Source organism: Pezoporus wallicus, unplaced genomic scaffold (assembly GCF_028554395.1).
Source record: "Pezoporus wallicus isolate ANWC-B61680 ecotype Strahan unplaced genomic scaffold, APGP_CSIRO_Pwel_v1 contig_448, whole genome shotgun sequence".
NCBI classification, from domain to species: Eukaryota; Metazoa; Chordata; class Aves; order Psittaciformes; family Psittacidae; genus Pezoporus; species Pezoporus wallicus.
In genome coordinates this window covers 316,947-344,662 of record NW_026636279.1, presented here as the reverse complement: position 1 = coordinate 344,662, position 27,716 = coordinate 316,947, and the positions used below count along the sequence as shown (strand labels likewise).

Below are 27,716 nucleotides of genomic sequence, written 5' to 3'. Positions count from 1 at the left end.
TACTTATTAACAAACATGCAGTTTATTACCTTTCAGTATAAAATACATCTATATTAAGGTTCTCCCAAATGGAAAAACTGACCGCAACTGCATTCCTTGTTCAGTGCTATGAAACAAACCGGGAAGTTAATTACTTGGGTTACTAAGAAAAATAAAAATTAAAACGGAAAAAAAAAAAGGCAAAAAAAAAAAAAAAGCAGCAATTTGCAAAGCTTCTTTAGATTTTCAAGAGAGATAAGTTAATTCAGCTTCATTTCTGCCAGTAGCAAGAGTCTCTTACAGTAAGATGAAGAAAACATATTCTTGAAGCCTGGAGAGAGGTTCTTTACTGGTCCTCCTAAAATTCAAATCCCACATTCCCAACGATCATCTACATTTTTTCGCTAGGGCTGGAATGGGGAGGGAAGAGCTGCTGGAAATAAAAATTTTAAATAATAATCTCAGATGGACCCGAGCAGAAAGTGAAAAATGTTACCGCAAGGCTACAGAAATATTTATTTAATCAAACCATAAGTTCTGTTGGGACTGGAGGAATGTTGCATCCTTTCCTAAAAAAAGAAAAAAAAAGGGGAAAAAAAAAAGGGGGGGGGGGGGGAGAGAAAGAAGAAAAGAGAAAGCAAGAAAGAAAAAAGGCAGAGGCACAGCCGCCTCCTGGAGTTCCCCATTGTCCGGGGCTATAGAGAGCCCCGGAATGGCATTAAACTCACAAAAGGCACATTGTGCGGGGGACAAAAAAAGCCCCTTCTTCTACAATAACTTTTAGCTTCTTATTTTTAGAAAATGACAAAGCTGTTGCCAGCGATGGCTGGTGAAACCTGTAGCCCGGCTCCCAGCGAGGCCGGGTGCGGCCGCATCGATCCGCTGTCCCACTTCGGAGCGGCGGCCGCAAAGTTTGAGCGGGCGCTGGCCAGACGCCGCGGGGATGGGCGCTGCGGGGCCGCTCCGCCAAGCTCCGCGACCGGGGCGGCACAAAGTTGCGCTTCGCTGCCGGCGCAACTTTCCCGGCTCCTCCCGGGCAAACTTCGGCGGCGAGGCTCGGCCCGGCCCGGCGCGGCTCCGCCCGGGGCACGGGGGGCAGGTGGCCCAGCGGAGCGCCCCGCTGCCGCGGAGCTGTGCGGAGAAGAGCGGAGCCGCCGGGCGGCCCGCGCGCCCCCTCCCCGACGCAGGGCTGCGCGGCTGGGCGCGGAGCTGCCCCCCCCGCCGCGGGCTGGGGGCCGGCCGCTTGCCCCAAGTTTCGGTGCGGCGCCGCCGCCGCGCTCCCCCCGCCCGCTCCTGCTCGCTCGCTCCCTCCCCCGCCGCCTGGGCTGAATCTTATTGATCCAGAAGGTGGCTAATTAGCCCTTCCCGTCGTGCCTGGGTAATGAGGCACATGCGCACTGCACTAATCAGCCATTTTTTGCAGGAAACTAATTAGCAGAATAAAGATCCAAAGAGTTTTTTTTTCTTCCCAATCATCAGATCTGAGTCCGGGCGCTTCCTGCTCCGGCGACCGCCAGCCCCGCCGCCCGCTCCGCTCCGCGCCGCGCCGCTCCGCCCCGACCCGACCCGACCGCCGCCGCCGCTGCTGCTGCTGCCGCCGCCCGCGGCCCCCTCTCTCCGGGGGGCTGCAAACTCCCCGACAACGATGCTGCTGCTGGGCAGCGGCGGCGGCGGCGGCGGCTCCCGCTCGGCTCCGGCTGCTGCCCACGGCTTCTGCTGCTACTGCCCCGGGCCCCTCCGCGGAGTGCGCTCCTGCCGCCGCAGCCGCCGCAGCCTGCATGGGATCTGTAGCCCCCGCGCCGCCGCCCGGGATTAAAAGCGCCGCCGCCGCCGGAGCAGCGACCGCGTAAGTGGCAACTTTTCTGCCCTGTCCCCCGCTCGGGCTCCTCCTGCTCGGGGCGCCCGGGCTGCTTTGCATGGGGCTGGTCCGGCCCCCCCTCCCGCCCGCTCCCACCCACCGCCCCGGATCCCCCAGCAAACTTTGTGCCGCTCGCCGTCCCGGAGCCCCGCCGTCGCCGCCGGGGACGCGCAGGTGCCGGCGCCGCGGGGGCCGTTGCGCGTACGCGGAGCCCCCGCCCCGCCCGCCGGGCCATGGCCGCGGGGCGCGGAGAGGCTCGGCGCTGCACCGCTTTGTGCGCGGCGGGGCGCGGGCGGCGGGGGTCCGGCGCCCCCCGGGACCCCGTGGGGAGAGAGAGGCCGTTCGGGCGGACCCCGCGGCCGCGCAGCGCCGGGGACGCGCTGGAAAACAAAGGGGCGAAGAAGTGCCCGAAACTGCCCCGGCGCCGGCGGCCCGGCCCGGCCCTCCACCCGCCTCCGCCCGGCCGGGCGCCGCGCCCGAGCGGCCCCGGAGCGGCCTGGCGAGCCCGAGTAATTCCGATTTTTGTTTTCCGCGGGCAGGCTCGGTTTTGGGAAGAATGCGGCTAGGGGGATGGGGAGGTGAAGCAGCGAACGGCGCTGTAGGCCGATCCCCCTTCTCAGTTTCAGTTTTTAATTACTTAATGCCGAATCGTACGGCGCTTATCTAAATATTTGCAAATGCTCTTTCCTATTGATTTCTCTGAATAAACTGTGCTCCTCGCCCGCGGAGGGAAGGCGGCTCCTGAGCCAGCCCTCCCGAGCGGAGCCGGGGTGCGCGGAGCCGCGGCCGCTGCCGTGGGGCTCTGTGTGCACGCGTGTGGCACGCACCCGCGGGCTTCACTGCGATATTTATCATTTAGGTTACGTTTGTTTTGCTTTTGTTGTGTTTTCTTAATTACTATTATTTATTAGCATTATTTTTAATTTAAATTGCTAAACTTTCCTTTGCCCACCCCCCTTTTTTTTTTTCTAAAATAGAAATATTTCTTTTGCTCTGAGAAAGGGCTGTTTCTCTTTCAAGCTGGGCTTGAAGCTGCTCGTGGGTTTGTCCTGTACTTTGTGAAGATATGGAATACAGCTGCATCCCTTCCTCGGCCCTCTGTCTGTCTTTCTCCACTTCTCGCTCCTGTTTAATATGGAGCAATTTTCTGGAGGCTCGGTGACTCCCTCCTTAGGGTCACATTGAGTTCGAATCCCACTGAAGGTGCAGGGATCCTGCGATGGGGGAAATAAGAGAATAGTGAGGACGGGGTCAAGTTGTCTGCTCAGAGGCCAAAACTCCCACAGCTGCCTTTAAAAATACATATATAATATTTGGCTTTCCTCACTGTATTACAGACTGCAGCCTCCCCTTTCAGGTATTTTCTTTTCAGCTTAAAGACCTCTCTTCCTTTGCCTCCCCCACAGCTCCCTCCTGCCCCCCCCCCCCCCCCCCCCCCCCATTAGGGGAGAAAAGGTGGGGGGAAGGAAGGAAAATGAAAAGAAATGGGGGGGGGGGGGGGGAAGGGGAAAAAATAAAACCCATTGAGTTTAGGCAAATAAGGTTTGGTCTCCGTATCCTATTACAAAGCACTTTGAATATGCAAGACATCACACAAGACCAGTTATTCCAGTTACGACAAACTTAAAAAAGAGAAAAAAAAGAGAGGCATGTTTAGATTGTAATTTGTTAGAGCGAGAATTGTATTTAAAACTCTGTCATTTAATTTTTTTTTTCCCAGTTTTGCATTGTATCCAGCCTTTTTCTGATGTCTAGGGCTGGGTTTGGTTTTTTTTCATTATTATTATTATTATTAAAATCTTTCCGTTGAGTTTAGGAAGACTGCTGCAAGCAACACATTTTCTGTATTTTTGTTCCTGTATCTTGGAGGAGAGTTGGCAGGGATTCTGTGGTTTGCAGTTACACAATATGTTATCATGTTTTTAATCACTAAATCATTGCAGTGGTTATAGATTTACAGTCTTAGGGTATTACTGTGAGCAGCAGTGCAGACTGTATGTACAGAACATACAAGAGCATGCAGTTAACATGTTCATGAACTTTGCTTTTAAACTGCTTCCCGGCCGAGCTCTGGTGGAGAGGAGAGCGAAGCTTTTGGCATCACCTCTCCACGCACTTGAGGAAAGTTTGCACGAGGCTCCCGGCCAGGCAGGAGCTCCGATGGGTGCTGCGTGCACCCCGTCCCACAGTGCTGGCGGTAAGCGGCGGGGCAGGGGTGCGAGGGTCTGCCGGGGGCCTGGGGGGGAGCAGGCACCCTGCCGACCGCCCGCTGTGCCCGCTTCCCCTTCAGTATGTAACAGAGCCCTCGGCAGCATTAAAAATTCAGCATTACAAGCTGATTGTAATGCTCCCTCATTAGGGAGCACTGTCTGGTCCGGCATTAAGCACAAGACGGAGCGTGGCTTTTCGGCTGCGGCACCGGCTGAGGCTTGGAGAGCAGCTGAGTGGAGGGTGGTCATGGAGCAGGGTGCTTCGGCTCTAGCAGCCACCCGTAGGGCTACACTGGGCTCCCCGCTGCCGTGCAGCACCAGGCCCAGGGCTCTTGCTCGCCCTCCCAGCTGAGGGCTTCTCCTGTGCAGGCTTCCTGAGCTGCCCTCCTGCCCGGGTCCTGCTCCGCAGGCCGACTTCGGTCAGAAACAAAAGCAAAGACAAGACATATTAAAGAGTAGAGGAACTCTGTGCCTAGACACAGAGGTTGCTTTGCTGCATTTGTTTTTTTTTTCCCATTCTTTCCTTTTCATTCATGGTCATTTTGGGAACAGTGGCCAGCGGGAAGCCCGCTGCAGCCCTTCTCCCGCACACCAGCGGTGCGGCTCACAGCAGCGCTGGCCTTCAGCTGTGGGAACCCGATGCCCTCCCTCCTATCTTGCTGCTGCCTTTTGTTCCCACAGGACCGAGCCAAGGTGCTGCTCGGTGGCGGAGGCGGTGCGGGGCCTGGCACCTTCACCTGGCCTTGTCGTGGCTGCTGTCAAACCGTGGCCCGGCAGTGGCTGCTTTGACAAAGGCAAAGGCGCGTGTCCCTCTTTCATCCCTCTGCTCTGACCCCCCGCCCTGGTCTCGATGGTGTTGTGCCAGAGGCCAAGAGCAGCACTGAGGAGCAGATTTACTTTGGGCCTGGCTAGCAGTTGAACAGCTTCGGCGGGGATTGCTAAATCCCAACTCATGTACATATGGCTGGCTGTGGTAGCCTGCCTGTTAACGCTCCTGCTTTATAAAATACTAACAGTAGTGATGATACTAATAATAAAAATGTTGAATGGAGAAGCTGAAAAATGACTAGTTGGCTTTTACATCAACTTTATTCACACACTGTTCTGCTGGGGTTTGGACTCCCTTGCCTGAGCGTTTCCTCTGCCGGTGTTGGACTTGCTTATCTGCGGTGGGAGAGTTTTCAGCAACCATCTTCTCGTAGGTGCTAGTGCTGCTGGTGGTGCTGGAGCGAGAGGTGTGTTTGTGCTGGGGAGATGGTGTGGTTCAGGAGGAATGGGCTGGGAGGAGGCCAAGTGTTTCACAACTCTGTTTCCCTTCGCTAGAACGTGGCCGAGGTTTGACCTTTGCATGGCTTCAGAGCCGAGTCTGGCCACCGGAAGAGGTGAGACATAGACAAAGCTGGGTCTCGCCCGATTCTCCGTTCTGGCCATGTGTGGGACCCAGTCGCTGCTTATGGGGCTGTGGGCAATGACTGACTGCAGGGTTTCGGCCTGGGAGATCCCTTGGGCCTGGAGCAGGGTGACCATGGGGCTGCCCTCCTGCATTGCCTCTGTTTTCTTATGGTGGGGCGTTAGCGCACACCCTCTGGGAGCTCCTGGGGGAGGCCAGCAAGGGCAGACCAGAGAGAGGAACATCTCCCCTGTGGAGCGAGGCTGCCCTGCCTTCCTCACTCCTGCCCTTGACAGCCGACATTCGGGCTGAGCGTCCAGCGCATAGCAGCGCCGGGGCCGCTGAGGGCTGCTGTGGCAGGAGAGTGGGAATCAAAACATCTGTGCGCAGGCCTGGGCGCCGCAGCCTCTAATGGTTTTGACGGAGCTGTTGTGGTCTGTTGTCTGGAAAATCTGCATTCTGCGCCGTGCCCGAGGGGGGCCGCAGCACCGCAGACCGTGGCGGTACCTAAATATAACTGCCTCGCGCCATGAGGTGAGGTGAGGGCAGGAGGGAGCAGGGCCGCCCATCCCACCTCCTGCTTTGTTTCTCATCTGTGATTCATGCATTTGTGTTTGCTCCCGAGGTTGGGGTTGTTTGTAGGCAGGGACTGGAGAAATAGAGAAATAACCAGCTAGTTTTTAGAAAACCCAACAATCAAACAGGGTGGGTGAGTAGGGCTTCCCTTGCAGCTGGTGACCAGGAGGCAGTGGCTCTCGATGCCGGGTTCGGGATCCCACTGGACCTGGAAGTCCCTGTGTGTACCTGTGCTGCAGCTACCGGTGTGACAGTGGGCCACGCCACCCAACTTGTGTTGGTGATTCTCCTCCCCCTGGTAGATACTGCGGGCCTCGCTCGGGTCCTGCCGTGCTAGTGAAGGAGGAAGTGCTTTCCAGCGCTTCCTCGTCGGCTCAGCTGGACAGACATGTCCATCTGTCAGTGCAGGAGGTGGGTGATCTCCATGGCTGCAGAGTGGTGGCATCCATGTGTGGTGTGTGCTGTGTGTGTTTCCAGAGGCTGACTGTAAATACAGTTAAAGTTCATCCCCATCCAAAGTTAATTCTTGGTTGGGGTTGTCAGAAGGGAGACATGTGCTGGTGGCTGTGCAGTCACCGCTGCGAGTGGCTCCCAGCACATCCCAGGAGGGGTCTGGAGCCTGGCTGTGTGGGGTGGAAGGGCGGTAGGACAGTCTGGGCTTCAGATGCCCCGCCATGGGTAGGCTGCAGCCACCCTGCTTTGTCCTTGAGTTTGCTGCTGAGAGAAAAACACTTAGCTGTTTATTGTAATTTCATTATGTCACTAGTGCCAAACATGACTCTTGCTAATAAAAGCAGAGCAGCAATGTGGGTTTTTCCTATCCCCAGAAAACAAACATTTCTTGGTGTTTTGCACTGCGTAGTGCACATTGCTGAGGAGCAGGAGGGTGCTGGCCCTGTAGTACCCAGGCTTACAGGTCTTAAATCTGATGAGGGCTGAGCCACACTGGTTCCCTTGCTCGGCAGTGATGCTGGAGCAGATGATGTGCACGGCAAGTCTCGTGAAAAGGTTTTCCCCATCCTCCCCCACCCCCAGTATCTGGGAAAGTGGAATCTGCAGGGTCTGTGACACTCTGTTAGCTCTTAGTAAATGTTTGTTTTGATGACACAAGGGTGCCTGCTGGGCAGTTGGTCCCTCCTTGGGCAGGATGGGAGCAGACATGCTCTGGGAGCTGCTCCTGACCTCTTTGGTCTCTGGCAGCAAAGCACCCTGCATCCCACCTCCTGCATCCCACTTCACATGTGTCTCATACGTGCAGCCGCACTTCCCTGGCCAGTGGTAGCTTAGTTCCAAAATGGCTGGTTGGCTTGATTTAGTAGCAGGAGTTTTAACCCTCCTTTTGCCATGCTGCCACTAACTGTCTTGTGCAAACAGACTGATGCTCCCTGCAGAATTCAGAGCGCATACTTAAATGTTGATAGTAGCATCACGATGATGTGCCTGATTCTGAGAGGTTGGATTGTTGGGTTTTCTGAGCGTCTGTGATGTCTGGTGACAGGCTGGGAGGTTTTTGGTCTATTCCTTCTCTTTGCAAAGGAGCTGAGTAAAGAAGGGGGTGGCAAGGGGGGTGCAGAGGCACAGTCAGCTGAGCTGTTGTCAAATGTACCTTGTTTGGGCTGAGAGCTGCCATCAGGTGCATGTTGTTTGGGATGATGCAGAATGTGGGGGTTCTTCAAGGCATTTTTGGTGAAATACCATGTAATATTAGCAGGCCTGGAGATTAGTTCAGAAGACTTAGCAGGGGGAGTGTGTGAAGCACGGAGCTGCTTGGTATCTTGAGCGTATGTTTGACAGTTGTAGGATCTGCTAACTAAAGCTGTTCTGCAGCATGAAAATGTTGAAGATGTTCTGGATTCAGGCTGCGCACTCCAGGTTGTGCATTTCACCATGCGTCTTGTGTTGCAGAAGCTGGTGCGCAGACCCTTGGACACATATGGAAGTAGAGCAGAAAGGCTGCTCCTGAGGTGTTGGGGTGCAGCAAGTTCCTGCAGTATAGCTGCAGAAGTGATACCACGAGGCTGTAGCTCCCTTGGTTTGCTCTGTTTGATGGCATTGGCAGTCCATGCACAGCAGCAGAAGCTGGGCTTAAACGAGCTTCAGCAGTGTGTGGTGGCTGCTGAGGCTTCAGTGGTACCACTGGGCAGCGTTGCCGGGGTGGGCTTTGCGGTGTGTGCCCTGGCTGGGCTGAGGTTGTGTTGCTCTGCAGGCAGAGGAGCGAGTGCAGCCAGGCCGGTGGCCATGGTGGGGTGGAGGACCGGAGCGTGCCCAGCCACCGCATCCCCGCTGTCCTTGCGTGGCTCCCACCGCAGCACCCTGACTGCGCCCGACAGAACTGTAGATGTCAGGCTTTGCACAGAAAGGAGAGCGAGAAGGGAGGGAGAGGGGAGAGGGAAGCGCGGCAGCGGGGCTCTGAGCTTCAAATTAACCTCCTGCTTTGTTGGTGTCTCAGGCGAGGTGCCTCGGTCTCCCAGCAAAAAGGGGCTCGGAGGTGGCCTGGTTCACACACTGCTGAGCCAAGCAGCTCTGGCACTGGGGCTAGCAGCAGCACTTCCTTACCCAGTGCTGCTGGGGACCAGGGGACTGCAGGTTCCCAGGGCAGTGCTGGGCCCAGCCGCTGGAAGTGAAGCACCCACTGGGACCATGCACACCCCAGGGTGCTGCTGCCAGTGCTTTCATCTCCAGCTTTGAGGAGTGGGAGCTCCGGCCTTTCCTCTGGGGAGGGAGGGTGGTCTGCTGGTCTGCAGCACCCAGATACTTGCTCCTCGAAATCTCCTTCAGATGTCAGAGCCTAAATTTCTCCTCTTTAATTTTCTCCTGTTAATTTTGTCCCTTTTAGTCTTACATACTTCTTTCCCCAATTCCTTTCTTCTTGCTGTTTTTCATCTTCCGCAGAGACAGTTAAAAGCAGCTTAACACTGTGAGCTTGTTTGGAAGTGAAAAGATCTGTTTTAGCTCTGACGCTGACTTTGGGCAAGCCACCAAAGTTTGCCTCAGCTGGAGTATGGAATGGGATAATACATAGTTCACAAGCAGAGACTATAAGTGAGGGTTAATTATGAAAAATCATAATGTTTTAAATTCCCAGAGCATTGTTACATCCTCAAATCTTGGTCTGTGTTACTTTCCCAATCCCCCACCTCTAATAGCTCACAAGATGTTTCACTTTGTACCCCCTGCTTTCCAGCACACAGATACCTTCCCACCCGTGGCTGCAGTGCAACCATGGTTGCGCTGGAGTCCTTAAAGAAGGATGTCATAGGAGAAGTAATTCATGCTGTTGGCCTGCCTTGTTTCCTAGTGCTTTGCACATGCTGGCAAATTTTTTTCTGGCATCTTGGAGAAGAGTGAGGCAGCAGGGTGATGCATTTGTAGTAACGTGGCAGGTCTGAACTGGGCCGAGCATCCCGCAGTACTTGTGTGTCACCCAGGTGACTGTACTCCCACACGGCACAGCAGGGCCCTGTTCCTCAATTCGTCACTGCAGTTGCCTGGTCTCAGGCCTTGTTCATTGGGATCGTTGTCCGTCCTGCTTCGGTTGACCTTTATTAGGGTGATGGAGGAGGGGAAGGGTGAATCTTCTTGTCTGTGCCAGCTCTTTCACTGAGTTGATGTGTGTGATGTGTGCCAGATTTTTTTTCCGTGGTTGCCTTATTTTATCCAGCCTCTCCACCAATTCCCCTTTAATCTGAGCAGCGTGGAAGTGCTGGAGGTTTGCATAAGATCCTGGATATCCCCAGGTGGTGTGTCCTGTGTGAGAGGCAACCTTCATGGCAGGCTTGCCATGGTTTCACTGCAGATGTTTGAGTATCCGAGCCAACCTCTGGAAGCTCAGGGGATGGCTCAGAGCATGCAGAGGAGAACAAAGGCTGACCTCTGTTCTGTGCCGTACTGGCAGGGCTCAGGCTCACAGTAGGGGTAGCACAACTAACTGGTCTTCGTTGAAACCTCCCAGCTGTGCCCAGGTCTCTACACCTCATTGCCAGAAACCTGCTGCAAGGTCTTCCTGCTGTTGGAAGTGTCCAACCAAGCAGTCCTCCATTGATGGTTCTCTGAATAGCATTACTCTCTGACTCTGAAGGGATAGGTGCTCTTTCCTTGGAGTTGAGATTTCCTTTCACAGACTGCTGGGCTTTGAAACTGGTTACTGCAGGCGCTGAATGTCAGGACTCTGCTTTTCTTCCTTCAGCCATCTTTTTCTCAGCCCCTTCTTTCCTCTGGGTGGGAAGCCTTGAAGTAGCAATAATTAGTGAGATGCTTTTGATGAGATTCTGCAAGAAGCACTGGCCATCCTCTTGAGATCATGGGTTACTGGTGTCCCTGTCACAGATTTTCAGTGTGATGAAGCTGTTTGCTGAGCTCTGTTCTCTGTCAAATACATTGCTGGGCCTCTCCTAGTATGCCAGGGCAGGGACAGTGCAATGGCAGTTTGCTGAGCTGCTGAGGCCAAACAAGAAATACCCCACTGTAGTTTATTACAGAAAGCAAAGAGCATGATCAAACCAGCTCCCTTCCCACTGCCTGCTTCTCCCCATGCAGGAGAAGCTGGTGCCTTGTGGAGCTTTCCCAAGGATTCAGACCTTCAGAGGTTTAGGTGCCGCCTAAACAGAAACAAACTGGCCAGCAGGATGTTTGGGAGCAAAGATCTTGTCTGCTGCTGAATTCATGCTGTGCCTTCTTCAGCTGGGGCTGGTGAGGATGGTGGGAGTGAGGAAGGAGGTTGCTGATGCACCCCTGCTGGAGGCTCCAGGGTTGATGTGGTGATCGAATCCCCCCACTGATGTCTACTCCTGACTGCAGGAGAACCTGGGTGGAAAGTGACAGGGAGTACTGAGGGTGCCCAGTGGGTCTTCTGCATGTTGAAAATGAATAAAAGCCATAGCCTTCCATTTAAACGTAGTGTGCCAAGAGGGAAAAGGTGGTATTTTTGTTGCAGTTTTCCCCGTTCAGTCTTGTTGGAGGCCTTGCTGGATTATGGAGCAGGAATGGATACTTTCTCCACTTGTGTTTTAATTTGCCTTCATTAAGGCTTCCACTCGCTTTGTTACTGTATCTGAGTGCTGAACGGGTCAATCCCTTTAGATGGTCCGAAGTGATGCTCGTGCCTATGCCCAACCCGGGCAGCTGTTGGGAGAGCAGAGGAAGAGGGTCTGGAGTCAGCCTTCTGATAGCAAAACAGGCAAGGGACAGGTACGATTTGGAAGAAGCAAGCTTCCTCCTGCTTCTGCTCCCCAGGTCACTGCTGGAGCATGTGACAGATCCAGCAAGAGGATCCCAAAGCAGTTACAGCTGCAAAGATGATGTCTGAAACTGCTTTTGGGGGCTGCACCTACCTCCTGACAACTAGATATAAAAGAGGACTGAGAGTCCTATGGTACAGATCATTTACAAAAGGAGAAGATAGTGATAAAATAAGGCTCCTTTTGGTAGAAACAGCTACTTTGGGTATTGTAGCAGAGAGGGTAATAGGGTTTGTTCTTTAGTGGTTTCATTGTGTGTGGAGTGTAAGTGGGGTTTGGTGGGTTTTGTGTCTTTTTTTTTTTAAGGTTCCTTTTTCCTTGCAAGAACCCCTTGCACAGCAGAGGAAGAGAAACACTTAACAAAAATAGAGCATGTGTTTTCCTAAAATGAGATTGCTGTGGCATGTTTAGGACTTGAAACTGTGTGACTTTGAAGTTGACTTCATTTCACGCTGGTGATATCCTTTTAACTGTCTTAAGTAAACAATGCAATTCAGCTCTGAGAATTGTCTTGTAAAAAGCTGTGCTTGGTTTCTAATTCTGACTGTTTCAAAGCTTTTCATAACAAATACCCTCTGCTTACCAGCAACCCTTCCTGCTTGGAAAAGTTTGCATTGATTTATTATTATTTTTTCAAAGGATTTACTTACACATTAGAATGCCCTGTGGACATTATTTTCAGTTCAAGAATGGTTTATTTATGTTTGGTGTAATTGAATTGGAAACAGTTACAAGTTGTACCAAATCTAGTCGATTTCGAACCAAAACAATGTCCACAAGCAGGTTTATGCCTTGGTGAAGAAATCATGCTGTGTTCACACGCTGGCCATTGAACTTCTGTGGTTTGCTTATGGATACGGACTCTGGCAAGTGAATCCCGAGGGCTCACTGGTGCTGCATAGGGGCAAGATGAGGCAGGACCAAGAGCGGTGTCGCAGAGACCAAAGTCTTGCATGTATTTGAAGCAGATACTGCTGCTAAGGGCAGTCTTGCCTTGGATGCTTTTTCTTTTTGCTGGCACAGAGCTTTGGTACAGTGGGATGGGGAAGTAGTTTAGGGGAGGGACAGGGGTTAGAAACACTGCCAAAGGAGGGGAAAAAAACAAAGCTTCCTCAAAATTTTCTATTAATTGTTTATTTTATTGTTATCTTCCATTTAATTTGAACTAATTGTGTCCTAAGGTATGTTGCTGCAGAAAATGCTGTGCTGAAGTAGAGAGGGGGAGCGCAGAGGCAGGGATGAGTGCCCTTCCCAAAGGAGCAATGGCAGGACTGCCTCTTTGCTGCTGTGCTAGCTTAAAGGGTGTTGAATTAGGCCTGAGTGTGTGTTTGGTGTGGGGCTGCTGCAGAGGAAGGCTCTGCATTTGGTGTTTTATTTTGTTATTACTAATTTTTAAAATTCATTTAGTGTCTTCTCTTGTTAAGATCTCAGCGTGGTCAAACAAAAAACATCCCTGTGTAGCCTTCCAGGACTGGCTGTGCAGCAGCTCAGTCCTCCTGCTGTGGAAGGAGGAGCTGGTCCCTGCTTGGGGCTGAAGGTGGAAATAACCTCTGCCCATGGGCTGCTGGGGCTGTTAACAGTGCTGTACACTGGGCTTCTGTGCTGCTGCAGGCTTTGTGCCGCTGCACTTCCACCCTGCCAGGCATGCTCCTGGAGCAACTGGCGAGCCTGGTTTACTTCTGTTTATGTTTTCACCTGCTTAAATGGATAAATAAATAGCTTTACTTCCTCCTGGTCCTCTGCAGCAGCACTGGCCAGTGTTACTCTGTCTCCTGTTCTCTGGGAAGTTTGTGAACAGCCTGGGTATCTTCATCTCCTCTCTTCTGTCATCAGAGAGTAGAGTAATAGAATAGTTTGGGTTGGCCGGGACCTTCAGAGGTCATCTAGTCCAGCCCTCCTGCAATGAGCAGAGACATCTTCAGCTAGATCAGGTTGTCTGGAACCACATCCATCATCAGATGAGCTGATATTAGCACATCAGGCTAAGTTCATGGAAATATGTAAGGTTAGAAAAAAAACTGATTCAGGATCAGTTGAGAGGTTTCTTCAAAAGAGGTGCAAGATCAGTTTGTGTTCTGGACTAAACTGAGATCTGAAGGGTTTAGAAACAAATTATTCAACTGTTCATGAGCTTTTCATTTATATGTACATCTGAAAATTCTTCTCAGAATAAAACAGCTAACAGCAGAAGCCACCTTCTGAAAGCACTCCTCCAGACCTCTGAAAATCTTCTTCCTATGCATTGATTTGAAATTATTTTTGGAATATTAAGCACAGAAGTCAAGAATGAAGGACATTTGGGTTAAAAAGATTATTGGTGCTATAACATCACCGGTAATTTATCTATCTATCTATCTATCTAACTATCTATCTATCTATCTATCTATCTATCTATCTATCCATCCAGATACCCATTTCTTGGTCATTAAAGAGCAATTCCTGTATAAAGCCCTCTAATTCTCTTTTCTTCTATAGACCAGTGATCTCTTTGAGGTTTATTCTGTACAAAATCATTAGTGAAGAAAAACTTCATACCCTGGAGTGCAAATGTGAGCTTAAAAACTGGCTTCCAAGTCAGGTCACATAAAAGTGATTAGTCCTGCAAACACACACTCAAGAGCTTGAATAGGGATGGTTTCTGAATCGGATGATGCAGGACACGAGGGTGGGAATTGCTGTTAGAATTTGTGATTTCTTTGATAATTGTCAGTTTTGAAACGTTGCATTTAGGGTTAAAAAACCCTAGTCTAGACTATTTCAACGTTAGTACTCTTTCAGAACGGTTTAGTTATGTATTATCTGTCGTGGTGGAGAAACTCACCCTTTCTATCTAGCTTGATCATTCAAACTTGGCTGCTGTTTAGATGTGTCATGCTGCGGCCTCTCTGAGAAGCCAGGCACGCTTGCTGACTGCAGATAAGGAGGTAATGCATTTCTAACCACTGGTTTGGAAATGCCTGCCTGGGTGTAGCTTAATGAATGCTTCCCATTTGCAGAGGGGCTCTGTGTCCCTTCATGGCAGCCCAGGATGGGCTGCAGAGCCAGGTTTGCTTTCTGCCAGAGCTGACAGCCTGTGCTCAGGGTTGCGGTGACAAGAAACTTGCATTTACTAAAAGTCACCATGGAAGGGTTCTTGGGATCTTGCCAGGGAGAGTTTCCTGTTTAAAATTAGAAATTGGAATTTTTTTTTTTTTTTTTTTTTTTAAGCCTTGATGTAAACTGGTAATTGCTAGAGTTTTCTTTTAAATCCTGAGATACCAGCTGGGACAGGGACAGTGGGGGGGCACAAGCAGAACCCCAAAACAGTAGAGTTGCAGATTTTGCCTTTTGTGAGAGGAAAAATAGTACATTTTATTGAGCCCTCTTCTCTGTGGTAATGAGTGACTCCTCATTAGGCAAGTGCAGAGTGTGTAAATGCAGGGAGATCCAACTCCACCCAAGTCCTTGCCACAGCACTGGTGGCTGTGCTGCTGAGCACACCTGCATCCTCTGCTGATACCAGAGGAAGTGCCAGAAATCTCAGCAGTGGGGAGGCAAGCTCAGATGAAACACGGTGTGATAAAGCAAACTGCTTCAGTCCTGGCTTTGGAAGGGTGAGGTTGTCGAACTGCAGTAACAGCCCTGGAGTTTCTTCTGTTCAGGTCCTTTTTACCATCTCTGACTTTTGGGCCTGTTCTTTGGACACGTTGGATGTGTCCAAAGTTATTTGTCCAGAGTGTTTTCTTATTGTGTCCAAAGTGTGTTCGTTATTTATGATTTATGCCACCTTCTGCATCCTCAGAGTCTGCATGCTCTGCTGAGCACTCGCCTGACTGAGGAGCAGCATGGCTGCCATGGTGGGCAGTCACCGCTGTGGGATTTCTCTTGTAGCTCGTGAGTGGGACTGAAAGGTTTATTCCGTTCCATTGTTTTATATGGAAAGAAACCTTATCCCTGTGGCTTATGTTGCTGCTGGGAGTAGGAGTGTTTGGGGGGAGATAAGGCCCCTTCCTGCTGCCCTCCCCAGGAGTGCTGGCAGCCTGCTTCTGCACAGGGATACCCTGAGCAGCAGCTCTGGGGCTGGAGCTGTGCATGCTAATGGGCCTAGCTTGTCCTGGCTTGTTTGTAATGATTTGTGGCTGCATTTATATGCAAATACTAACAACTTGCTGCTGAGTTAATTAGCGTTTTTTCTCTTTGCTTCCTGGTGCTTTAGCAAAAGGTCTTTATTCTCCCCATTTTGGTTGTGTGACCTCCCCCACACACTCCCCCCATGCCAGCAGGCCCGCGCAGGGGGTGCTGGCTCCCCGCTGCCCCCACGAAGGGTGATGCCAAGGAATGAGAAGGACAGTCAGCAGCCGCCCTGCAGGAGCAGAGCAGTGTGGGAATTGGGCTGTGCTCTGCTTTGGGGAGTTCAGGCCCAGTTGTGTGAACTGGCTGGAGACCGCTGCGAACCTCAGATGTAAGCTGTCTGTTCTGTGTGGCTTCCCACACTGGCCAGGGTGGTTGCTGGAGCTGATGCGTTGGGTGTCCGGGTGAGTGTTCTGCTCCCTGACTCCAGCAGGAGAACCAAACCAGTTTTTTATGTCCTGGAAATGCCGAGTGTTTGCTTTCTAATGTCAAGATTGAGCGCTCTAGATGAAATCAGATGAATGATTCTCAGCAGACGAGAGGCTCCAAGGCCTGTCTGGTGACCTGGGCATGACAAGGATGGAGTGGGAATTGCTGGCCTTTGACATCTGCTGGGAGTTTGATTTTTGCTTCTGCAGAGGGGAAGGCAGGCATTTCCTCTCCTCCCAGGAATGCTGTCTTTGTGTCCTTAGCTGGGCATGAGGATTTTGCCTGGTTTGATCTTTCATTCAGCTTAACGTTATGTGAGCCCTGCAGGTGTTTGCTTTTGCCTGAGCCACAAGTCGCAGGTTGGAGAAGTTACTTGGCCTTGCTTTGGGGCAGAAGCAGAGGGTGGGGATGTGAGGACCCAAGGCAGGAGCAGCTCTGGGTGCTGTGGTGGCGCCAGGGCTGTGGTTCCTGGCTGGCACGAGGGGCCAGGGCAGTTCTGCAGGTGTCTGGCACCGTTACCTGTCTGTGTGCTTGTTACACCCTTCCTCCCTTCTGCCCTCCAGACAAGGCTTTTTCACAGTTACTGACTCAGCCTGTGTGTTCACCCTGGAAGGCAGGGCCATGCAAAGCAGTGGAGCCTGAACCTGCTGCAGCCTCTGTCTGCTGGTGGGGCTCCTGTGCTTGCCCTGCGCTGAGGAAGGGACCTGCACTGCGCAGCCCTAGCTCGGGGCTGGGATGTATCTCCATGGGCTCCTGTGTACAAGTCCTTGGGGAAGTAGCTGGCTGTCCTGGTAAGAGCAGTGCTTGGCTTGAAGTGCCAGCAAGTGTTTGGGGCAGGGGGCTGGTCTTGGGAGGCAGGGTGATTCTCTCCTCTCTTGTGCCAGGTACTTTAAAAGGTTTTATTTTGGGCTCTTACCTTTATTTATTTCCATGTCCTTAACTTGCACACCATGTAGGTTTTGAGTTCTTTGGGCAATAAAATACCTTCAACGGAACATGAGATGTTGAAGTCACTGAAGGTGAACTTAGGTTCTGAGGCCAGGACTGGCAAGTCCCAAGCGGAAACTGGCAGCCCTTTGCCCCTAGCTTGACTATTGCGATCCCACTCCACACTGCTCATATTTAGATCCTTGGTGACCTCGTGCCTGATGGTGGAAAAGTGAATTTGTGGTGGAACAAAGCAACTTCTGGAGCGTTGCATCCATCTGGAAGAGGGGATGTATCCAGATTAGTACTGAGCTTCACATCCTGAGAGAAAAGCTGCTGGAAGTGATAGTTATCTGGTCAAGAGGCTTTTACCAGCTTTTGGAGCCCCTATTGCTGTGTATTTTTACTGTCACCTGAGGTCTAGTGTATGGAGGGTGTTTGGAGTATTTTATTTCATTTTCCTGCTTCAGAGTCCCTTTGAGTTGTAAAAACTCTTCTTCTACCTGGTGGTGTTTGTCACTGCTGGATTTTAGACCCAGGAGGTGTGTTTTTCCCCTCCTCTTACTTTTACTCTTCCATTTCACATCATGCACGACAAAGGGACACAGATTTGCAGACCTGTCCTGCTGCCACGGTGAATAACATAGTTTTGATTAATCCGAGGGGAGAAGAGTTAGTTTCTCATAGCAACCCTGATGATTAAAGCTCCGGGAGAGGTAATTATTCCTGGTGTATGAGTCTGTCCTACCACAGTTGTCACGGGTGGTTTTCTAAAGCTCATCCACTGTGGCAAGTCACCGTCACCATTTGCAGCAGCACTCAGGGGAAGCTGACAGACAGATACCTCCCCTCACCCCTGCCCTGCCTTTATGTTTCTAGAGTTTACTGTGCAGAAGACAGTCCTTGGGCAGCACTGGGCAGGAGGAGCCCAGCCCTTGCTCTCCCACCGCCCCAGCCGTGTACCTCCATCCTTCCCCTGCGCAGCCCGGCTGCTTGAGGGACCCTGGATGGAGGTGTTTTGGATCGGGAATAATAAAAGCAGAAACTCTTTCTTGGAGGTCTCTAAGCCTGGGGGTTTTGGTGAGAAACTGCCTTGGTGTGGCTGCAGAGTGGCACCATGTGGCACAGCCCAGTGGCACAGCCCAGTGATGCCAGTGGTGGTTTGTGAGCTGTATGTGCCAAGGGCCTGGCGGCTTCAGCAGGCTGTCCTGTAGGCTCAGAGATGTTTCCTCAGTGATGGAGAAAGCATCCATCAATACAGGTCATGGACAGGCTTTCCCTTAGAAATTCAGGGAGAGTTTTGTCCCTCTGAGCATCCATAACGAGTGCTGAAGGTGCTTTATCCAGGGTTCCCTGATGCTCCCCATGACTCCTCGTGCTGCGTGCCTTCCCAGATGTACAGGGGGCATGCCTGTTGGTGTGCCCTGTGCAGCATTAGGGCCACTCATGGAGCTGCTGGAGTCCTCTTGGAGAGGTGCACTAGCACTGCCTAAGCTCTCCTTGTAGGGGTGACATTTTGAGCCAGAGTGGGGACAGAGGCTCCCATGTCTGCAGGAGACAGGCTGAGCATGGTCAGCCCTGTTCCTGTAGGAGAGGGGTACGTGATGGGCTTTGCTCCAGGCAGTCCCGATACCCCGGTGGTGAGGGTGACTTGCCTCACATCACCCCAGGGAACAGTTTAGAGTCTGTCACTGTAACTAGATTGCTTTTTTATTTTTTCCCTTCCAAAATGCTTACCTGTTGGAGGACAGACTTAAATACCTCTTTACCTTAATGAGCCGCTGAACATCTCAAACCTCTCCCCAGAGGAGAAGGTAATGCGCTTCCCTGAGCAGCAGCTTTGAACACCAGCAGTCTAGGGGATGGCATCTTTATAAGCACTGTCTGGAATGTTAAATTCAAGCTCTGGGTTGCAGTGATCTTGGTTAACTCAGCTGTGAGAGCCTGCTGCAAAGCCTGCAGTGAAAGACCTGGGTTTGACTCCAGGGAAGGACTCCCATGATGTTTTCTGTAACTCTGACTTCTGTTTAGGACCTCACTGCTAAGTTAAATTTGGCACTGGCAGCTCTGCAGAGGCCATGGGTAGCACCTACCAGCTTTTTTTTTTCAATATAGGTAGCTCAGCTCCCGTTCATGTGGCATGAGGCTGCAAGCCAGGGCTGGATAGAGATTAGGCCTTGGGGTTTTAAGCAGTTCCTGCTCCCTTCTCATGTGCAGGAGGAGGTGTGTGTCCTACTGGGAGCAAGGTGCCAGCTCCAGCTACAACACGATGCCCACTGCTCCACCTCACTGTGGGAAGACAGGGTTTGTGACCTTTGGTTGGGGTACAGCCAGGAGAGCAAGGGCTTAGGGGATCTTTGCGTGCTCACTTTGTCTGCTTCAGTGCTTCAGCGGGGAGATATGGTGGGAAGTATTCCCATCCACTGCTGGTAGAATTTTTAAAGTCCCAAAGTTTAGTTTGGGTTCCTTTTTGAAGGTGGCACAAGTGCAATCTCATACTGCTGTCACAAGGTCATTGCAATCTAGTGCTTTTTGAGAGGGGCATCTCATGGTGGTGTGACTGCCTGCTACAGCCATCGGCTGTAACGGGGAAAGAAGATGGTCCATGTGCTTGGAACTCTTCATCCAAGGGTGGGAAATAAAGTTTTGAAGACAAACTTCACACCTTCTCTTTTTCTGTGTGAGTGCAGAAATGCTGATTTTTCCAAAATCCTTGTGAGCAGATTCCCAACACTGCGGTGGGCTTTTAACTTCATAAAGCTGAGATTGCATAGGAAACTGAGGTCAGCCTGGGTAGGGTCCAGGCAGGAAGGTCTCAATTTAGGATCTTGGTGTGAAATACAGGCCTTTCTTCCTCTGTTTGGGCTGGTGGAACTGTGTCTGTCCTAGTGACTCTTTCAGTGCAAAGGTGTGAGGTGAGAAGCAACTTGAAAAGGCTGCGTGGCATGTGAGGATGCAAGTTAGCTCTTAATCATATCATATTAGCCTCCTTTGCAGTAGATACATCTGCTGTAAAATGCTTAGTGCTGAGAGCCTGATTGGGCAGCCCATGCTAAGTGTTCAAACTCCTGCTGCCTTTTTTCTTCAAACAATATCTTCTGGCTTCCAGATTTCTGATAAATTGATAAGAGGAATTGCGTGAGTCAATAGAGTTGTAGACACTTTGCCAATATAACCCTAGCGCTATTGATCTGCCAGTAAATTAAAGTCTTACTTAGAGGCTGCCGATATTTCTAATCTCCTGCCTCACCAATTACAACCTTCCAGCTACCTGGGAAAGACAGAACACGAGAGACAAGGCTCAGAGGTTTTCACAGCAAGCCGGGCTACAGCGTGGCAGCCAGAGCCTGTGCAGGGCAGAGGGGGCTCCATGAACAGCTTCTGGGGCAGCAGTAAGGTGGTTTGTGTTTGGGAATACTGCAGAAGCATCTCCACCAGGTCAGGGTTTATCTTGTTCAGTTCCCAGGGTGTTACCTTGGCTGCGAGCCCGTGTCCCTGAGCTGCTTCCAGCCCTGTCTGGGATACTGATTGCCCATCGTGGCATAGGGCGGCCAGTATCATTGGAGTTGTGTCTGGAGACTGAGACTCGTGGGTCCTTGTGGCAGAGGCAGGTGGGAGGGATGCTTGCTGGAGGAGGAGGGATGCAGAGAACCTGCTGTCCTGCAGCTCCTTCCCCGGGCTGTGCCCCTGGTTTGAGGCTGGGGATAGAGTGGGGTGTTCAGCTGTCCGAGGGTTGATGGATCATTGATCAGAGAGCTCCTGTTGGGCTTCCGCTCCTGGTGAGGTTTCAGCAGATCCTTGCTTGATAAGCCCCTTTCAAGTCTCATTTACGTTTGAAAGTCTGTAGTTAGCTTTGGGAAGAAATCTCCAGATAAATGCTGTGTTCTTTCTAACACCCCAGAGCGAAAATCAATGGGAGGGATAATTCCTTCCCTTGTCCTACACAGACTTTCATGTGTTTCTACTTCCAGCAGCACCTTTTAAATAAAAGAAGCAGCCCTCCCCTTCCTCTTCTGTGCCTTGGGGCACAGCCCGGGCTCCTGGTAGATCACCCCAGCTGACAGAGCAGGATGGGCATCACAGCGTCTCTGTCAGCCCTTGTTATTGATTTGGGCTTTTACTGGGGTTGGAGTGGCTGCGAGCACAGTGTGTTGCTGGGTTTGCAGGGCTCAGACTAGAGATGTTTCTGGGAATTACATGCAGAGAGTGTCCTGGTAGCCGGAGTAGAGGACCCAGGTCTTGAAGTTGGTAGTAGAGCAGTACCATGGTGAAAGGGTTTATAAAACCCTTCAACATTCTCCTTTCCCTGAGTCCAGGGGAGTGAAGGTACTTGCTGTTACTAAACTACTACACAGGTGGAAGAGGTGCCCACAGTATTAGAACATTTTTACCTAAGCTTGTACAGAATGCTCTTAGGCAGTGACTTCTCTTGGGCATCTGGCAGCATGTGTTCCAAGGCAGATCTATTTCCATAAATGCCTTGGTAGGAATTAGGAGCTGAGACTGGTATGAGACAGCTCCTTCAGACTGCCCTGGAACATGCTTGTATCTAAAAGATGTACCCTCCAGAAATTAAGTTCTTTATCTGGCCTCCTCTGTTCTAGCTGTATTGAATTGTGTTTTCCCTGATGCTGTGAAGTTACCATATAGGACGTACATTAAAAGTTGTAACTATTCCAAGTGCTTCTGTTTTGGCTGGGTTTTGCTGAGTCTTATGCTCCATCCATAATGGAGTGGAGATGCTGAGCTGCAGCAGGATATATTTACACCAGAAGCTTTTTCATGGAGGAAATATCTGAGCAGTCAAACTGTCTGAATGCTTGCTTTAAACTTCTGGTATCTCAATGTACAGTGCTGGCTGCGGTGTTGAAGGTAAAGAGAGGCAGCCTCTTGGGCACCAGGTTGTCTCCCTGGTTAGAAGAAATGCAGCATTACTGAAATAGTAGCGATAGGAAAGCTGAAGAAAATCTTCAGTGTTGGCCAGATCCTCAAAAACGATGATGTTAAAAAAGCTGAGGCTGACTCAGTCCTTTATGCACTGAGATATTTGAATCCTGTTCACACCTGATGATGCTGATGCCTGAGGCAAGGGCAGGTTGGAACAAGGTTTCTCTACTGTTTCTAAATAAGTTTTCAGGGTTTGCTTGTTTTTTTTCGTTTTTTTTTTTTTTCTCTGAAATGCAAACTTTGTTTCAGGAGCTTGAGACTGTTCCGTTAGCTCCGTAGTGGATGGCGTGAAGCAGTGAAGTGGTTCTCTGGAAGTGGTGCACTGATGACTCCTTTTGCAATCAGTACAGGAGAGGGCATTTCAGCACCCCAACTGCTGATGTAACTGCTTTAAGGTAATTGCTTGATGTAACTGGAGGTAGCACATGCTAGGCCTGCCTCAGCAGTGCTAATCTCTGGTCTCCAGGGTGCAGGGTGGTGCAGCCAGAAGTTGCCAGTGCCCAGGGAAGACCCTATGGGATGTCCAGGTTGGATCCAGCCCTTGGTTTGTGCTCTTGCAGATCTGTGCCTGTGTCAGCAGGCCCTGAGTGGTGCAGCTTCGGAAGCATGTCCCTGGCCTGGGTGGGAGCATCTCCCCAGCCTCCTGCTGCTTCCCAGGGATCCAGTTCCCTGCACTCCCTCTTCGTGTCCCATGGTCCAGGGCTGGACTAAAGGGTTTGTGAAGCTTTGTGGGTGGCAGTTAATTCCTTGCTCCCTTTAGCTGCAGATAGTGGACCAGGGATTCAGTTTTGTTTTTCCACACGTTTCTGTTAGCCATGGCTAGAGCTGCTGTCTGCAGTGGAGCAGGGAGTCACCCAGGGTGACTTCCATCATAAATATTGCATGGCATTTGGCAGGGAGAGATGGCACTGGGATGAAAACCATTAATTTGCAGCATCTCTGTGTCTATCCAGGTTTGCTTTTAGGATTGGGATCAGCTGAAGCTGGCGGGTCAGTAGTGATTTTCTCCAGCTGTCAAAGAGACAGAGTGCAACTCGGCCACGAGCCCCTGCATTTCTCCTTCTTTGGGTCCTGAAATACTTAGTGTTCTGTACATGAATTTAATCACTGAGCTAAAGTATTCATGGATTACAGTCCAAAACCTCTAATTCAAATGTCTCTTGACTTGCAGGAAATCTAAGTTTGGGATTTTTATGTTCTCTGCCAAAGTTGGTAATTCAGACAGTGTTCCCAATTTATTTCCACAAATTGGAGGAAGCTGTAATTTACTATTTTAAGAAGCACATGGTTAAAAAGACCTTTAATTAAAAAAAAAAAAAAAAAAGTTCAGTGCATGCCTGAAACTGTAAGAATCACTGAACTGGATCAGAGCAGTAAGTTGTAGTAATTTGACCTGTGCAGAGTGGACATTTCTTTCTAATTTTCTTCTTCTCTGACCTGTCTGCATAGAAGTGTGTTTATAGACTGGTGGAGCACAGGTCTGGAAGGAGACTCTTGCTGTACCAAGGGAGTGGTTTTGATAACACCATGCGTGGCTGTCCTGCGATCTTGCTCTAGGCAGCCTATGCCAGTGCCTCATGCCTCGTAGTTAACAGAGGGAAAACTTCATTCCTAACCTAAAACTTGGCCTGTATTGATACAAAAGTGTATTTTTTTGGCTTGGTGGATAATGAGTAAAATCGGTCACAGCTATTTTACAGTAATTGCTTAAACATTAATAAATGTCCCACTCTGTCTCTCTTCTTTTTCCAGTGCTTTCTAAGACCAGTTATCCATTGAAACAGAAAGGCTCACATCCCTTCAAAACAAATCTTGAGATGTTTTACTCCACCTGTTCAGTACCTCCATATGGTTTTGAGCCCATGTCATCTCTTGGCTTTGAGATGGCCAGCAGCACCAATTTTCCCAACGCGAATGAGAGCTGTCTTGCAGTATAAGCAAGTGTCAGTTTGTGGTAGTACAAAGCAGGAGCACCTGATTTCCTTCTTTCTAATACTGCTTTTAAATACCTCTGTCTTGGCCTTTTCTCTGCCTCATGCTTTCTTGTATGTAACTTCAGGGCGTTTGCTCTCTTGCTGGTAAAACTCTTTCCAGTCCTCCTGTGCTTTCCTGTGGTGTACATTGCTCCTCCAGCCTGGGCTGGGGGGCATTTCTGGTTCTGGGGTGCAGGCTCAAATTGAATTACAGATTCTGCTGCCTGGATGTTCAGCTGTTTTCCAGCATCACTAGCATATTTGAAACGAAACCCACTAGATTTGGTGCATACAGTCTACAGCAAATGCTGGCACATAGGAATAAATGGTTAATTTACAGTTCTTGTATTAGTTATGTGATTTCATTTTTGACCTCAAAATTAAAAAGGAAGTTGAGGCTAGAAGTAAAGTGTTGTTTTTGAAAAATAATTGAAGTTGGGTAAAAATAAATACTCCCATAGGAACAGTAACTTCAGCAGGCATGTGCTCACTTCAGGTTCAGCCTGAAGACCCACTGCCATACAGGAAGCTGTAAGACCATGCTGGATCACATCTACCCTGTTTGGCCCCTGTTTTCAGGAGTGTTCCAATATAGGTGTGTAACGCTGCCCTGAAGTGCAGGTTCCTGCTGCGGGAGGCAGTGGCTGGGAGGGGATGCACACATGGCTCATCCCTCAGGTCTTCTTTGCTGGCACAGGCCATAAAATACTGTCCCTGGTGGCCTGGCGGAGGTGTGATGTGAGCTATAAAGAGTGCAAGATGCCCAGCAGTGTATTAAACACTAGTTGAGTACAGGAGGGCAGCATATCACAGGAGAGAGATAAGCAAAGTTCTCTGATTGTGGATCAATAAAGGTTAGTGACATCATATCTCAAAGTGAGAGAACCTGCTTTCTGCAGAGCCATTTATCAGATTGCAGGCTGAAGCAGTGTTAACCTCTTCCTAATCACATACCTGTTCCTCATCTGACTCCAGACCAAACAGCCTTTCCTGTCTGGCACAGAAGGCTCCCTGACCTTGCCTTCATCACCCTAGCAATTTGAGTGTGGCTGTGCCAGAGGGGTTCTCTTCCAAAAGCTTCTGCTCAGGTCTTTGCTACATTATACTGCATCCAGCTGGGAACTGGGCCCTGGGATGCACTGTCACTGGGATTGCTTCACATCTCAGTGTTCATCTGCCTTTCTCGTCTTGCTTGATGCTGTTATGGCATTGGTGAGGTGAAAGATGCTATGCGTCGGTGCTAGGACACCACAGAAGTTAGTAATTTTGATTAAAGGTCTGGTATGGTGCCAGGCATCTCAGGATGTGGTTGCAAAAACAAAAAGAAGGCATTTTTAGATTAACTTGTTTTCCACAGCAGCAGTGGCAGTGAAATCACTGTGGCATGGTCTTTAGGAAAAGTTGTGTGGGGCGGCAGGAGCCCTGGGTGGCTGCTATGTGGCTGGCCCTGCTCACCAGGTCTGTGCTCCTGGGTTTGCTAGTATTGTTAACAAAATAGATTATAGTTAAATTGAATGTATCAGCCCATTCTGCAGACCCATTTCTTTGCTTCATGCTGTGAGGCACCAGCTTTCCACATGAATGCAACTTCTGAATGTTGAGAACATGGAGCCGCGTGTCTGCACTGGCTGCATTCCGAGCAGGGAGTTGTGGGTGAATCCTGTGTGCTGGTGTGAGGAGCTCAGCGGGATCCCTGGAAACCTGCCCCAGAGCACACGAGGGGATCCTCCACAATGCTTTTGTGTTGCTTTTCACTTTCTGATCTTGTCTTCACATTGTTGGTAACACCAGGCACCTGCAAATGAGCAAACTGTCATTCTTGTTACTTAATGCAGTGTGCTCTGCATTGATAAACTAATTAGTACATTGGTAATGATTTGAGCAAGAAGCGAAAGCGTGAATGTTCAAGTATTCTGTGTTTTTTTGATGTGTTTTAAGTGTTTTAAAGCCTGCTGTTTTTAAAATAACCTTGGTCTGTCCACCTCTGACTCTTCCAAACATCCAAGTGATGTGGATGGCTTTTCTTCCCACAGGGGGTTGGAAGGGGCGTGAAGGCTCTCGACCCCAGTGAAGGCATCCTGACTTCCCACCTACTGTGCTTACACCAGAGTGTCCTAAAAAGCTTCCTGGTGACCCTCTGGGGTCCCATGTGATGCTTACAGCTGGTTTAGGGAAAATCCGTATTTTCTGATGCTACTCCTTAGGACTTCTGCCTTGCAACCAACCTCTGCTTGTGTCTAATGACCAGTTCCTATTATGGCTTGTATTCTTAGAAAACAAGCATAACCTTTTTGGAAACAGCCTGTGTGGTGTGGTGCCACAGTCTGGGGGCTGTGATGCAAACTTGGGTCCAGATGCTGCAGGTAAAGCACTGCCTTGCTTGAGATACTGTGGTACTTTCAGCCCTACTTTTTCAATGGCACTGAATTTGGAACACAGTCACAGTGTTTAAAATACGGCTGTTTGTCCACTTTTTACTGTGTTTTAAGGTTTATAGAATCATAGAATCGTTAGGGTTGGAAAGGACCTTAAGATCATCCTGTTCCAAACCCCCTGCCGTGGGCAGGGACACCTTACACTAAATCATATCACCCAAGGCCTCATCCAACCTGGCCTTGAACACTGCCAGGGAGGGAGCATTCACAGCCTCCCTGGGCAACCCATTCCAGTGCCTCACCACCCTCACAGTAAAGAATTTCCTCCTTAGATCCTATCTAAACTTCCCCTGTTTAAGTTTTAACCTGTTACCCCTTGTCCTGTCACTACAGTCCCTAATGAAGAGTCCCTCTCTAGCATCCCTGTAGGCCCCCTTCAGATCCTGGGAGGCTGCTATGAGGTCTCCACGCAGCCTTCTCTTCTCCAGGCTGAACAGCCCCAACTTTCTCAGCCTGTCTTCATACAGGAGCTGCTCCAGTCCCCTGATCATCCTCGTGGCCCTCCTCTGGACTTGTTCCAACAGTTCCATGTCCTTTTTATGTTGAGGACACCAGAACTGCACACAATGCTCCAGGTGAGGTCTCACAAGAGCAGAGTAGAGGGGCAGGATCACCTCCTTCGACCTGCTGGTCACGCTCCTTTTGATGCAGTCCAGGATACGGTTGCTTTCTGGGCTGCAAGCGCACACTGAAGCCGGCTCATGTTCATTTTCTCATCAACCAACACCCCCAAGTCCTTCTCCTTGGGCTGCTCTGAATCTCTTCTCTGCCCAACCTGTAGCTGTGCCTGGGATTGTTCCGACCCAGGTGTAGGACCTTGCACTTGGCATGGTTAAATGTGGGTTATGTGAGACAATGCTATATTAGGACAAAATTAAATATTCTTATGTATTTGTGACTTTTATTATATGATCCAGACCAAATTAAGAACCTAATTTTCCATGAGATTCCTTCATGCAATTGTTGCAGTAGAGATCAGTGTTCACATCATGCATACAAGAGCACACGTGTGCATAGTGATGGAAGCTTCTAAAGCGAGTTCCATCGTGCTATGGTGGGGGCTGCCAGGGAGCTCTGAAGCTGCCTCCAGTGCTGGCATCCCAAGTGCCTAGGGATTTCCAGCATAGCATCTGTTAATGGGTGCTCTTGCCAGCAGAGCATCATTAATGATCCACCAGAACATCCTTGCCCTATGGTACAGGAGTAGGATATAGGTATTTCTGCTGTGCAGAAGCAGGTCTCTTATTCTCCATAAATGAAGGGAGAGAATTCTGCCTGGAGGAATCCATGGTCTTAGAGATAAGATAGCAAAGAAGGATGACAAATGGAGGGTAAGGGGCAAGAGGAGAGTTAATTCACTGAATGAACTTCTGTTGTCTAGCAAGGAAATACCAATTTTTTTCAGAACCTACAGAGACCTGAGTTATAAAGACTTTCTGCTTACCTCTGATCCTTTTTCCATTGGTGACTTCTCGTTGCTAGAAGAGCCCCTTCCTGTGCTCCTCAGGCTGTGCTGAGGGGAGCGGCCAGGGGCCCTGTCCTGGCAGGCTGGGGGGGCTGCCATGTGAGCCCACGCTAATGGGCTGGTGTCCAAGTGGAAAGTGTATTTTCAATGAGGAAGTGCTGAGATACTAGTGGAGCCTGG

At 50.3% G+C, this 27,716-nt stretch overlaps 1 protein-coding gene across 1 annotated transcript in view; it reads left to right on the top strand.

The window, feature by feature from the left end:
- The first annotated feature begins 1,333 nt into the window (after nt 1-1,333).
- The window catches only part of ZFHX3 (zinc finger homeobox 3), a 153,615-nt gene continuing 127,232 nt past the window's right edge, over nt 1,334-27,716 (top strand). Inside the window, 2 exon segments of the mRNA XM_057399909.1 lie at nt 1,334-1,357; nt 1,459-1,825. The gene's annotated coding sequence lies outside the window, so the exon portion shown is untranslated.